The sequence below is a fragment of the Lolium perenne genome, chromosome 4 (assembly GCF_019359855.2).
Source record: "Lolium perenne isolate Kyuss_39 chromosome 4, Kyuss_2.0, whole genome shotgun sequence".
Classification (NCBI taxonomy): Eukaryota; Viridiplantae; Streptophyta; class Magnoliopsida; order Poales; family Poaceae; genus Lolium; species Lolium perenne.
In genome coordinates, this window is record NC_067247.2 from 148,126,720 (window position 1) to 148,142,523 (window position 15,804).

The window sequence follows — 15,804 nt, forward strand, 5'->3', positions numbered from 1 at the left end:
CGAGCACTCATTCCCACACATTGCTTTACAGTTGATTGCTTCGCTTTTTTGCTGATTGCATCCATTTCCCGCCTAATTTTCCCGCTCGAGCTGTCCAGCTCTCTATAAAAAGAGGCGTCGATGTTATTTGGTACACAATTCAGAAGTCGTTATACCTTAGCCAGCATGAGTGTGCCTTGCTCGGACCAGGAATTTAGGCCGATGAAGGGGAAGAATGCAAGCTTGCCACCGGGGATTACAACAGAGAGGTGTTGGTGCGGCCGCCTTGCGAAGGTGAAGGAGGTGGTGAATTTTTTTGATAAAAATATTTCATGTGCGCTTATTACGATCATGATCCACCCGCACGAACAAGTTCATCGTCCTCGAGGCCTGCGGTATGTTCTAAAAGCAAGATTAAAATTCCTTGAGGCTTGCTGTATGTTTCATTAATTTTCGTTTATTAACCGTCTTATTTTTGTTGCAGTCTCTCCCGCCCCTTTGCAACTGGTTTCACTGGATAGACCAGGAGCAGCCAGATTGGGCGCGCCGTGAGGTGGAGGAAAAACAACGGCGTGCATGGGCAAGGTTCCATGAGGAGGAGCGTAGGGAAGAGGCCATTGCTAATGATAAACCAGTGAGAGAGAGACAGATACAAAAATTAAGTGCGGACCAGGCTCCAAATCGTGAGAAAAATCAGAAGCAGATGGATGATGAGGCTGCACGTAGGTATGCGGAGGAAGAGGTGCGCAGGGAGGCCCGTGAGGCTGATGTTCTGTGCTGAAGCAGCCTTGAGGACATGCTTGTTACAACTGCACTCACACGAGCTAGGTTCGAGGGTGAAAGCATGCTTTCTTGAGCCTCTGTGGTGACCTCTCACATAATTGGCGTGTACATGTATTTCCCACTTATTCCTAAGTGCATCAATTTGACGGAAACCATGGCTTTGTGTTTTTTTTTGCTTTCTCGTCAAGATGTCGCTGCATCTTTTCAGACCATGGCTTGTTCATTGCGTCCCGAGCGTTGGCAACCTGGACTCTGTCTGCAAAGTACAACAAAGTCCGGTTCCAAGTTTCATTAATCAGCGCCGTGATAGGGAGGGCGCGCACACCTTTGAGCACGCCAGTGTACACCTCTGACATGTTGGTGGTTATTATGCCGTACCGAGCTCCAGAGTCGTAAGCAAGCGCCCACTTGCTAAAATCGGGGCAACTCTCGGCAATCCACGTAGACAAATTAACTGTCCTGGTATGACCCCTCCGATCTTTTCTCTGTGGCAACGCAGCTTTCTCAATTTCGGCATTGATTCCTCTCCAAATTGCATTCATCTTCTCTTCTGTCTTCTGCATGCACATTCTCTTGAACAACTTGAATCAATCCTTGTTCTTGAACTTTGAGTAAAAATTGGCTACCAAATGCCGCATACACCACCTTATCTCTAGATCGGGCCACCCCCAATCAGGATCTTGTGCCACCTTCATAAATTCGAGCACGCTCAATAGCCCCGTGTTGCGATCAGAGATGATGCAAACATCGGGGCGATTTCCGACAAGTGAAATCTTCAAGCAGCACAGGAACCAGAACCAGCTATCTTTATTCTCGCTCTCCACCAATGCGGATGCAATAGGAAGGAGCTGATTGTTTGCATCTGCTGCGATCGCCAACAGGAGTGTGCCCTTGTACTTTCCAATGAGGAAGGTACCATCTATTGATAACACCGGACGACAGTGTTGGAATGCCTGTATAGCCTGGGGGAATGCCCAGAATAAACGGTCAAGTATTTCTTCATTTGGCTCCCTGGGGTGTTGACGTTGTCTCCTGAATACTTGAGTCCCAGGGTTACTTGACGATATCTGATGGAGCATTCTGGGGGCTAGGTCATATGCTTGCTCATATGTGTCATACAGCCTCTGGAAAATCTCCTCCTTCGCACGCCTTGCCTTTCCGGAGCTGACATGGAAGCCAATCTGATCTTGTGCAGTCTCTTGCAGCGTCTTCACACTGACATTGATGTATTTTTCCACCAACACTTGCATGATTTGTGACACATATTTTGCAGTGACGTTCCGGTGAGCCCCAACCTGCTCGCAGGTATGTGGTTCTATTTTTGAGATATGCCAGGGCTGACATACCCCAGAGCTCTTTCGAGCGATCACTCTCCCCCTACACCCCTCATTCAATTTGACACATATCACTTTTAGCTGACTTCGATCAGGCTGCTTCACTTTGTGCTGCCGAGATATGCCCAATGCATACCTCTTTATTGCCTGGTCAGCGGAGTCCTTGTCAGGGAAACTTTGCCCAACTAGCAGACTGTCCTCTCCTAGGCCTGGAACAGAGCGAAATTTATTGCTTATGGTCATGGTCTGTAAGAAGTCAGGGTCCATTGGACCTGGAACCGCCCTCTGGGAAGGACCAGCGTCTTCTTCGTCCGATGAGGATTCGGACGAAGATGAACGAGCGTCATCATCCAACGCCTCAGGCAATCCCTCCACGTGTTCGCTGATATCGACGATTGCGGACCAATATCCTGGGCCAGCATTATGCTGGCTAGGCATCTTCTCCGATGGGCCGATGCTAGGAGCAGCGGTGATGGCAAGATGCTCTGGCGGGCCGGTACTAGGGCCTGCGGTGATGGACAGCTGCTCCTCTGCAGCGCTCCTACTACTTCCGACATCATCACTAGCTAAAATAAATTTCACATACACCATCGGCCGTCCGTACATAGCACACCAGGTGTGCTTGCAAACCTCATATACGTACGCCAATTTGTATCATTTTTTACCTCCCGCAAACCCCAACGGGGAGGTCCTGTCCTATCATTCCCTTCTACGCAGATAAGAGCCTCAACCATCATCCTCATGCCACGCATCCCCTGACCAAATGGAACTCGGATGCATTTTCTTACATCCGCAAATGATGTATTAACCATATCTATCACTGCAACTTCCATCGAGTCACGGTTCGAGAAATCCAACCCTCCAAATTCATCACGTACGATTTCCCCATAGAATACTACCAAATTTTCCATCGTACCTATCGCACAACCAGATTTTTAAAATAAATATTAGTAACATCCTACCTTAAATCATATTCATGTTTTAATAATTTTGTTACATCAGATATTTTAACATGCCATTATGACTTTTTCAAAATAATTACTCATTTATTTTTAATAATAAAACAACACACAAATTCTTAAAATATACTTCAAAAATATTATAAGACCACATATCAAAAGACATCATATATATATATATATATATATATATATATATATATATATATATATATATATATATATATATATATATATATATATATATATATATAGAGCTGAACTATTCTCGAACCCCCCTTAAGAGGGGTTCTAAAATAGCTATTCTAGAACCCCTTAAGCCGAGAAAACCTCCCGCACCTGTCCCGCACGTGTGAACTCCCTCCTCCCGAACAAAATCCCAAATCCCCTCCTCTGGCAGGTACCTACATCAGCGGCGCCGCCCAAATCCTCCCGCCCGCCTTCTTCCTCGCCGCCGCCCAGCCATACTCCCGCCCGCCTTCTTCCTCCCTGCCGCCCAGCCATACTCCCGCCCGCCTTCTTCCTCGCTGGCGCGAGGGATCCAGTCTCCGCCGTTCCCTAGACAAGGGCCTACGGCGCCTTCTCCCTTGCCGAGGCCAGCGGCCCAGTCTCCTTGGATGAGGGACGCAACCTTCCTCGCCCTTCCAGATTCCCTGCGCCCCCGATTCCCTGGCCGAGACCTTCTGCGAGCGGTTGCATGCTCATGCGGCTCCATCTCCAGGTTTGTGAACTCCAACTCAAGCGGTGTAGACAGCTGCTCCTAGGATTGGGCGTGCGCACGGGTCAGCGGCTTGGTGCCCTGCACTGCGTACTACAGCGACACCAAGTTCTGGAGTCCAACATTACAGCTAGGAGGACCATACATACTGTAAAACTACAGATCTGGCTAGAAGTCAACTCTTTTCCTAGCGAGTAGGTCACACCGGGAGGAGTGGCCTCGATGCCAGGGGCCGCCACGCTCGTCCTGGCCACCAGACGAGCTCCCCACTCCAACGGCCTCCCAAGAACTTCTGCAGGTGCCAGACTATTTTATTTACTGCTCTGGACTGAACTACTGTCAGGCTGTTTCTAAAGTCTGCTGGTCCGCCAATTTCTCAAGTTCTGAATTCAGCGGCAGTTGTTGCAGCATTGGAAACAAGTTATCCTTGGATTGCTGACTTGATAACTTGTATTCTCATCTTTTTCTGCTGGTTTGTTCGGCACAGTCAAATTACCGTTTGCTCTTTGTTCTGAAGACTATATTGTAGGAAAACTTTTTGGTCTGCCTAAATGAAGTCGGCCATGTGTAGAACATCTTATTTAGCTTGGATGCATTCTGGGCCGGAAGTATAATTTGGTGGATAGCAAAACAGCACCAAGATTTTTCTTATAGCCCCGTACAACACTTGTATTTTCATGTCCGGTGATGTTTAACTACAATCTGCTCGATGAGATGCGCCCTCTGGTTTCTGGTTTTTCTTTCTTAGCAAAATAATATTTGAGCAAAAGAGGTTGTGGTGCTATTTTTTCCTTCAGCTTCAGAGATTTAATACTTGGCCTGATTTTGTCCTTCTTTCTTGATGATTGTACGTATACATGTATTGCCTGGCTAAGAGTAAGGAAATTTTGGTACGGTTTATCCTTTAGTCTGATGATAATAGATTGCGAGAGATTACCACTCATGACTTCCACGCCCGCCGACCTGGACTGCTCACGCATGCTAACCTTGACTCCCTTGCTCTACTGTACAGTGATATGATAGCTGGGGTTCACAGGCGACAAGCGCGGCAGTGCGCATCAGGAGAGCGCATCTCTCCGCTAGGAGAAGGCATCGACACCCACGTCGGCTGGGCATGTGTTGGTTGTGGTGTCAACTGCATCTCATATGCTATTGGAACTTAACTTCTTTGAGGAAGCTTCTGAATCGCCGCCTCTTGCGGATTTTTCCTGCTCGAATCCGCCACCGTCCGCTTGTGCTCAGGACCTCCCGTTGCCCTGTCTATGCCACAGAGCGCGTGCTGCCCTGTCCTGCACCAACATCCGGCACCATGTCTTGTTGAAACACAGGTGATCTTCTTTTAATGATATATTATACCTAGGGTTTTCTCACTACAGAATCGGTAGCAAAACTAATGTTGTTCTGAAGTTCACTTCTCAATCTTATTTGTTCTGGTTTTCACTTCGTCCTACGGAGGAAGTCCATTTATTTTGGCCGAGAAAGTTCGTTTAATTTACACAACAAATTTGCATATTTCTGGTGGCAAAAAATTATTACAGGTGAAAAAATATTTTCCATAGTAGAAATACCTATTTTACAGGAAGCTTGATTTCAAGTTCATTCCTTATATCCTGAAAAATTCATTCCTTGTGTTTGATTCAGTTGGTATAGAAAAAAGAGAAGTTCATTTATTGGCATGCATATTTTAGTTCAAATCACAAAACATTAAAAAGAGAAACAGTGGCGAAGAAGTTCACTTTATTCGTGGGAGAAATTCAATTCCACTTGAGTGTGGAGTCAAAATTGTTCATATTTTTGTCAAGAGGTTGGCTTATTGTAATTCGGAAGCCGTGTCTTGTGCGTGAGCTCCAGACCGGTTTGTATACTTAGAAAAGGAAGTCCACCTATTAAGGTAGAGCGGTTAGTTTACTGAAAAACTTAAGTCCAGTCTGTAAAATATAAATGATATATGATATTCCACTTCTCAAAGGAAAAACACGAAAACATTTTGTAGTGCATTTCCTTACTTGTGTTTTATCTCTAAATTGAAGTTCAGATTTAAATGTATAGTAGTTCGGATGCTAGTAATGATATATGATATTAAAAAAGGTAGAACAATTTGACATTTTTTTCTGCAACTAATTGTGCAGTACTAATCTCAAAAGTAGCTGAAACCTACAAAGCTTCACAAGCCTGCACTTGAGTTTGTGATTTTTATGCTAATAAGATCTGTGGAATTTCTTTTTTGAAATTCACATTACTTGATTGGCGTAGTGCACCTTTTTCCATATGTGAAGTTTGCTTTTTTATATGACTTAACTATCATCACAGTACCCACAAGGAGCATTGCAACGAGCTGGGAGTTCTTGCGGCTGGCTCCTGCGGCTGTCACTGCAAGTCATGCTCTTCATTGCGTGAAGCAGCCGAGCACAAGTGTGCACAACAGGAATTAAGGTGCGGAGATGAAGAGCTCACTTTTCGTAATCCGCGGAGTTCACTTCTCCTAATTCGTGAAGGTCACATCTCCTGCTACTTTAGTTTAGATATTCTTGCTAGATGGAATATTATTTTATTTCTTTTTGATATTGTAAAGCTCCATGTGCGTAAATGTAGCTACACCGGGGGTTCACTCGTGTATCCTCGACGGTCTAGCGGGCTTCTCGAAGGAGTCCAAAGACGCGACCGCACCTCGAAGTCCACCTGCAGCTCCGTGGATACTCAGGCGGACCGCTGCCAGATAACTTCACTCACGTCATGGAAGCAATAATGTCTTAGGAGTCCACGGCTTTGGCGAGTCTCTCATGCCCAGGTCAGCCTGCTACTCGCACTGTGGACTATGGCTGCTATGATGGTTGCTGCTATGCGAAATGCTATTGCTTCCTATGATTTTATTCTTGGTTGTAGTTGCTTGATTATTTACAACACTGAGCGGGTTACATGTTAATTGTGAGAAGCTCAATTAGGCCAAATAGGGAGTTCACTTTCCTGTTAAAAAAGATAGCAGAAAATGCCCTCAGTGCACCTGTTAGTTTTAGGAAGTTCACTCATTCGGTTTAGACAGTGCACTTGTTATTTATTTCCATCTTGAAATCAAATTTTTAACCGAAGTTCTGGTCTATTGTTGACAAAGTTCATTCCGAGTTAATTTCATCCCTAAAAACTAAAGTACACTCTGCAAACCACGACGGTTCAGTGCTATCAATCTGTTTCAACTAGAAAAAATGTAAACCGATCAACTGATCTTGGCCAATGAAACAGAGATAACAGTGGACATATGTTTGCTCATAAATTTGGGCAATTCGTTTTCTTTTGTCGCAGGTTCAATTCATTTGCACTTGAAAGTTCACTGCTGCCTGTGAATTTATTCTTGGCCGTACTAGTTTGTGTTTCTTACATGACTGAGCGGTTCACTTTATAATCACGAGCAGTTCGATTTGGCCAAAATAGGGAGTTCACATTCTTGTTAAAAAAGATAAAAGCAAAATTCCCTTTGTATAGCTTTTATTTTATGAAGTTCATTCGTTCGGTTTAGAGAGTGGTCATGTTTATTTACTTCCATCTGGAAATAGAAAATTTAAATCGAAGTTCGGTTGTACTGTTAGCAAAGTTATTTCAAGTTAACTTCATCCCTAAGAATGAAGAACACTGAAAAGTTAGATTCGGGTGAGAACTCGCCCTGTACACACAGCACGAGCACATGCCTCTCCGCCAACATGCCCTCCATCAGCACACTTTATAATCACATTGGTGTGATATCTGAAATTCTGGAGTGTTGTTTGATATCTTTGTTAACGGATGATTTTGAACCAACTTATTACCCCATTGTTTTAGCGTGCCATCGGTCTCTTGTGTTATTGTTGTTGAGGTGGTGAACTGCTTCTTTTATTATTGGCATACATATGATCTTTGTGGCTCCTCTTACCAGCGACCTGTGCATAACTCGGTTGAAAGATGAACTCTGTAGTTCACTGTTGCAAGCGAATTTATTTAGCAGTTGACTGATATTATATCGAAAGTTCAGACACATAAATAGGCGAAGTTCATTTTGATCAATATGGTTTATAATTTTGTTTTGATGAAACACACATTAAAGGATGCTTTTAAAAATGTTCTCTACGAGATACTCACCTTTGGACAAATTTTTCTGTAGAAAACAAACTGCAAGATTTCAGTGATTCTCAGCTGCCTATCTATGGTCTGTGTATCACTACTAATTCATTTTTATCGTTTCCAAGGGAGTTCAATTCGTCCGAAGACGAAGTTCAGTATAAGAGAAATAGCTGCTGGTGCCGAGTGAGGGAGTTAGCTTCTACTTTTTTGTGGAGTTCACTTTGTATAACAGTAGAAGTATAGTCTGTAAAGTTCTTTTTCTTGTTTATTCATTTCCGTGTAAATGGTAGTAGTTTCTCGCCAGTATTCACAGAAAAAAAGAGAAATATCCGCTGGTGCCAAGTGAGGGATTTTGCTTCTATTTTTGTGGAGTTCACTTCGTATAACAGCAGAAGTCTAGTCTGTAAAGTTCTTTTTCTTGTTTATTCATTTCCGTGTAATAGTAAATATTTCATCGAACCTGAGTTTCATTGTATGCAAGAGTTCATTTCATTCACGAGAGGAGTACACCTCATCCCTAAAAATCAAAATCAGATTCCACTCCACAAATTAATAATGCTTGCAGTATAAAAGCAATAGATTTCACTCCAGGATAGAAGTTTGCTTTATAAATTATATTAAAATTCACTTTGTAACAAGCAGAGAAATAATTCACTGTATGAAAACTTGATGTCCAATATGCAAAAAAAAAATACCGGAGTATACAAAGAAATTTGGAACATATATAGCCAAATGTGAGTTGCAGATTTGTGACCGAGAAGATAAATTAAGAAGTTAATTTTATTAACATGGGGAGTTAACTTTTATATTTTTGGGGAGTTAACTTTTATATTTTGGGGAGTTTATTTTGTCTAGACGGCTGATGAGAAGTAGGAAATATACTTTGTGTAAAGTGCGATTTCACTGTTTTATTAGTGTTGGGATTCATTTCATGTTCTCTGTTTTTATTTCACAAAGTGAACTAAGTAGCTCAGTGCACGTGACATTGAAGTTCACTCTACAATACATTAGGAAAAACATCGAGAAACTTAGAAAACAAATCTTCCATATTAAAATCTTCTCTTGAATTTGTAAGAATTTTGAAAACTGATTTATATGAAAAGATGCGGAATTTGCATAGATTTCCAATGGTATATTAGTTGTATCATTTCAGGTTACAGTTTGAAACGAAAACGAAATGGCCAGGTGCAGCGAAAATAATCTGTACCGCGATCGGAAGTTCAGTAGCACCTACTAGGAAGTTCGCCTATATGTCAGAAGGAAGTTCAGCCTCTCCATTTTTACGGGCGGAAATCCTATGTACTCAATTCATCCCTACAAGCTACAGTTGACCAAATCGACCCCTGCCTTGAGTAGTTGACATCTATATGATCCTAATTTCACTCTAATATGCTGCCTCGCCCCAAGTGAGCACCCAAGCCATGTCAATTTTGAACCCGTGGCGTGCCGATGAACATCTTCTTTTTAGTATATTTAAAATTACTTTAAAACTGTTAACAATTTGGAAAAATGTTCAGCATGAAAAAGTTGCACATTTTTCATAGCTTTCCAACGGTGTATCATATCTATCAATCTGACGAGTGGTTTGAAAATAGTGTCCAAATATAGTACGAAAATTGAGAAGTTCACGAAAACAAACTTGAGTATATTTAAATCTGCTCTTAAACCGTATAAAATTTAGGAAAGCAATCTGAACGAAAGTGATGCGCAATTTTCATACCTTTCCAATGGTACCTCATATGCCTCAATCCGGCAAACGGTTTGAAAATAGCGTCCAAATAACTTTACGAAAACAATGAATAGCACGAAAATAGAGTTTAGTATATTTGAAATTATTTTTCAATTACACCGAATTTGGGAAAACTATGTGAACAATAAAGTTGCGAAATTTTCATATCTTTCCAACGGTATATCATATGCATCATTCCGACATTCAGTTTATTAATCACCCTTGAAACACTGTCCGTCGAAACAAGAAATTTTGTGTCCCGCCGAGAAGTTCACCCTCCGTGCAGCGGGAAGTTCAGAAAGGGTTCGAGAATAGTTATTCTCGAACCGGTTCGAGAATAGCAGACCTATATATATATATATATATATATATATATATATATATATATATATATATATATAGGGTCGCACTATTCTGAAACTGGTGCTTAGAATATTATTCTGAGCACCATCCGACCTATAAGTGACGCGCACCGGAAAATATCCATACAGAACACCGCAAAAAAGAAAAAACGTAAAACGTCCCACCCTATCCTGTTTCTTCCCCACGACCTCCACACCTCTGGCCGCCCTGGCGCTGCCCTCGCCGTCGGCCGCCCTGGCGTTGTGCCCTCGCCGCCAGCCGGGTCGTCGCCATCCTCCCCGCCGGCCAACCCCCGCCGGCCCACCCCCACCCATCCCCGTCCCCAAGCCGCCGGCTAGGATCACCTCCTTCCAGCGCGTCGGCCAGGCAAGGCGACCGCTCCACCGGCCGGCCCGCCGCCGGGCTCCTGCCCCGCCACCTGCCCCCGCCGCGGCGGTGCCCCCGCTTCTCCGGCTCGGGTCGCGCACCCGGCAGGCCCACCCAAGACCTCCAGCCTCCCGTCGCGCCGCTAGCCGGTCGCCCCGAATCTTCGGCCTCCGCGCGGCCATGGAGCGCCGCTGCTAGCCCCGGCCCCCAGCGCCGCTACTAGCCCCCGGCCCCCAGCGCCGCCGATTCCCGCATCCAAGAGAAGCCCTGTAGCCCTCACGCCTGGCCACCGCCCGCAGGTCCGTCCCAACCTTATGATTTGCCGCCGTCCACCGTGCACCCGTGCTTGCTTGCTGCTACTCCCACATCTCAGCACCACGACGGACATGAAACAGGGCCAGCACAAGAACAACAGCTAGGTATTTGTACTTTGCAGTGCCACGTCTTGTACTGCTTGAGGATAAAAAGGTTTCGGCGGATGAAAAAACTAGGATTTATGTTGATGTAGAGTAAGTACAAGCGTATTATTGTTGGCAGTACAAGAACATGGTTGATTGCAGTGTATCTTTTCAGAGTGCACACCCGGATGAAAAAACTAGGCAAACCGAATGGAATTGGGTGTTGCTAATGACAGTGGCAATAAATATGTTGAAGTACGACTGTATTTTCTTTGGCATTACACGTATTCATGTTTTCTGTTCTTTTGGGAACTACACAGGTTCAGTTGGCTGTCAACCGCCCTTGTCGTCTCGCCGCCGTGGGCGTCCGGTCCTCTACCGCGGAGAGGTGGTGGTCGATGTCAACCATGCCGTCTTTTCCCCCGGTCTTCTGCAGCAAATTGTGCAGAACGGTTGCTCGGCTCGTTAGCGTTGCTTGGTCTACCTATGTGTGTGTGCGTGCTAATGCTGCTGCTAAATGAATCAACAAAAGGCTATTTATTATGAACTTATAGTCTATGGACCATGTTCGTTCGTGCGCTTGCAAATAGCTAATTAGTTTTCCAGTGGCTGCTCCTCCTTTTCCCTTTTGCAAATTTGAATGAGTAGATATAATAGTAAGATTAGGCAGTAAACCTGGCTACCCAAGGAAGTATAAGAAAGATCCATGAAAAATTGTCCGCCGGTGACTGCAGTTTCAGAAAATTGCTTCTCGTTGCCGCCGTGTTTGTCTGAGCGACATGTCCAGTTTATTTCCATCAGTTTGTATTTTTTGTGGTTGTGGCTGCGCTCGCTCATATTTTCTTCTTTACAACAACCTGTGTGCTCTTTTTTGTGTGCAAACTGCAGATGTTCTTTTTCATATATTTGCTGGAAGCACACTACATTGTACTGAGCAGTACAATCATCTGAACTGTTGAAAATCTACACTTTCTGATGTATGTTATGGTGGCAGCAATCTTTGATACGTATGTACCTGGTGTGTTACTTAGAAATCTGAATTTTCTTCACTTGACTGAATATACTTGTGTCTGCTATGGAAGTACACCCCAAGTATACAGGCAGCTGCGCTTGACTACTGCTACATGATTCGCTGCTGCTGAATCATGAGCTGTTGGCTGCTGCTGCTGAATCATGAGCTGCTGGCTGCTGCTGTTGTTGGTCATGCGATTCTAGTAGAGTGCTAGTTGCAGGATGTGGTGGAGAAGAAAGCCCTTGTATGGCTAAAGCTGCTGGATGTGTATACGTGTGGCTAATTCACATCTAATCTAGTGAGAGATATGGCATGTCTATCCTTTTATCATTCTTATTTTTTCACCTCCTAAATTCATTTTTGAGAATTACTTGTTACCAATTCTAATGTATTTTGGATGCTTAATATTTTAAGAAATAAATGAACGCATAGTAAGAAGCGCATGTGCTCTATCGCCGACAGTGTAGACGTGTTGTTCGTGCAGTACACATATGTGCACGGTTTCTGCATAAAACAACTCCTCGACGTGAGCCGAGGGGGGCTCTCTGTACTCCGCCCCCAATCCTGAAGTTCGGTCGCCGCCGCAGCCCAAAGTGCGTCATCGCCAGCTGGGGCGCCGCCGATGTCCGAATGGCATCGCCGTCCTCCTAGCTCTTCCGGCGCAGCTGTGACCCGTGACATCGGGATGACCAGGCGACAAGTCCACCACGCCCATGAGCAGTACAGGCTACTTTGTTCGAGAAGTACATGGTCCTATGTGTGGGTATTTTTTTTCTCAATTTCGTGGATAGTCTTCATCTGATTCAGTCGATGACCAGTACATGCTAGAGACGTACATGTAGTCATACTAGAGGTTTGATAGCATGGGTCGTCGACTTATCATTCAGTAGCTCATTACATAAATCTCTATATTTAAGTTCGTGAATATTGATTCATTGCTCCTGGCCGTGTGCTAGCTATGTGTTCACTCTGTTTATTATTTACCTTCAGCGGTACAACTTTGATTGAGATAACATGTGTACGTGGATAGCATGAACATGAGCAGATGATCCATTACCCAGTTAAACAGGGAGAAACGTAGAGTTATGGGCAGTGCATGTTTTTGACATGGAAAGTGCAAAAATTTATGAATGTTTGGTACCGCGGCACCCTGCTGGCGGCAAGATCCGCAGGTGCCCCTCCATCGTCGGGTTCCTGCCTGCCGCTCTGCCCACTCCTGACCCACGCATCGATGGCGTCGGCCCGCATGCGGCCGCACCTGGCCCGTGCGCTGTCGACCCTCGACCCGCGCACCGCTACCTGTTTTCTCCGCATCGCTCGTCGACAAGATCCAGTTATTATAGGAAGTATAATAAAACCGACAAAATTCAAATGTAGAAAAAACCAAGTAATCTCATCATCCGTGAGGAAGTTCAAATAATTGATGAAGAAAAGTACAACCGTTAGTTATAGAAAGTATAGGAAAACTGACAAAATCCAAATGTGGGAAAAAACAAAATAATCCATTCGTCCGCGAGAAAGTTTAAATACTTGAAGATGAGAAGTATAACCATTCGACACGAGCAGTACATGAACATGTTAAAGGAAGTACAAGTAAACCGACAAAATCAAAATGTAGAAAAAACAAAATAATTGTGTCACCAGTGAGGAAGTTCAAATACTTGACGACGAGAAGACAACAATTTGACATGAGCAGTACAACCACTTATTATTATAGAAAGTGAAGCCGCACCGAGAAGTACAACCGAATTGATGCTGAGAAGTACAACCATTCAACATGAGCAGTACACCCACTGAATTTAGGAAGTGCAAGAAGACCGACAAAATCCAAATGCACAAAAAACAATAATAGTCCTGTCACCCGTAAAGTCATATACTTGACAATGAGAAGTACAACCATTCGACATGAGCAATACACCCACTTAATATAGGAAGTACAAGAAACCCGACAAAGTCCAAATGTAGAAAAAACAAAACAATCCCGTCATCTGCAAGGAAGTACGAGCAGTGATTCCGAGAAGTACATGCAGTGACAACATGAAGTACATGCGGTAATTACATGAATTAAAAGTGTTCAAAGCAAATGCTCCCACATAAGTTCACATAGAAAAAAAACAATAATAATCCCATCACCCATAAAGAAGTTCATATACTTGACAATGATAAGTACAACCATTCGACATGAGCAATACACCCACTTAATATAGGAAGTACAAGAAACCTGGTGAAATCTAAATGTAGAAAAACAAAATAATCCCATCATCTGCGAGGAAGTACGAGAAGTACATGCGGAGATGACGGGAAGTACAAGCGGTAATTACATGAATTAAAAGTGTTCAAAGAAAATACTCCCACATAAGTCCACATAGCAAAAAACAATAATAATCCCATCACCCTTAAAGAAGTTCATATACTTGACAATGAGAAGTACAACCATTCGACACGAGCAATACACCCAGTTAATATAGGAAGTACAAGAAACCCGACAAAGTCCAAATGTAGAAAAAACAAAATAATCTCATCATCTGCGAGGAAGTACGAGCAGTGATTCCGAGAAGTACATGCGGAGACAACAGGAAGTACAAGCGGTAATTACATCAAGAAAATACTCCCATATAAGTTCAGATAGCAAACATTGTGAAGTTCAAATAATAAGATCCAGGAAGTACATAATCTCTTAAATAGAATATAGGGACAATCTAAAATCATCATTTCGAAGCACACATGCTAGTTTTTGTAAAACGCACTAGCATCAAAACATTTACAGGAAGTACAACCACGAAGGCCAGGAAGTACAAGGACATGTCGCGGGAAGTTCATGTGCGCGTGGTTGTGCCGAGCATTTTGTGTGGTGAAAATTATAGCTCTATTTTACTGAATACTTTCATGAAACCGCACAAAGAAGTACAACCCTATTTCCCGGTAAGTACAAGTTCACGTCGAGAGAAGTTTAATGCTCTGTTTTTACGGGGCGGAAATCTATTGTCCAAATCTCATCGATTTGATCACCAAACACTTCAATCATTGTCACCAAAAGCTTTATATGGTAGAGTATATGTCTAATTTCATTACCTACAACATTTACAACAAATAAATGGATCTAAGCCATCAAATTCAAACCGTTATCCCACAAAATATACCGGAAACATGATTTCAAAACTTCTAAAATTAGTTTTAAACCGTTCGGATTTGGCAAAAATGGTAAATACAAAAAAGATGCGCCATTTTGACAGCTTTCCAACCGTATATCATTTCCATTGTTTAAATACCCCGAATGGAAATCGCGGGGAAATCATTCGGTGCCCGTCACATAAAACGGGCGGACAGTAATTCGATTTATTCTCTTAAACTGTAAGGAATTAGAGAAAACAATTTGAATAAGAAAGTTGCGCCTAGTCCATAGCTTTCCAACGCCATATCATTTGCATCATTCCGACAAACGGTTGAAAAAATTCATCCAAATTACTGTCCGCTCGTTTTTGAGTACGTCCGAAATTCGGTATTTTCAAAATTGTTAAAAAACTGTGAGGATTTTGAAAAAACTTAAAACATGAAAAAGTTGCGCAATTTCATTATCTTTCCAACGGTATATCATTTGCACAGTTTAGATAAGCGATTCGAAAATTGAACTAAAAGTTCGTTTTCTGGCCACATAGAAGCGTTTTCGTATTTCCAAAATTAAATTTAAACCGTGCAAAATCTGTGAAAAGTGTGAACATGAAAAAGTTGCGGTTTTTCATTATCTATCCAACGGTATATCATTTGCATAGTTCCGACAAATGGTTGAGAAACTCGAGGTATAATCAGTACCTTCGAAGAAAACGGGAAGTTCAGGTAAGTTCGACAGAAAGTTGAACCCTGTTATCCGGGAAGTATAACCTTGTGTCCAGGAAAGTACAAGTCGGTGCTCAGAATATTATTCTGCAACCGGTTGCAGAATAGTGCTGGTATATATATATATATATATATATATATATATATATATATATATATATATATGGAAAATAGTGGGCTACCATGGGTGGTAGCTATGCACCCCCATCCCACCACTCATCATCCCTATAGAGTATTTTA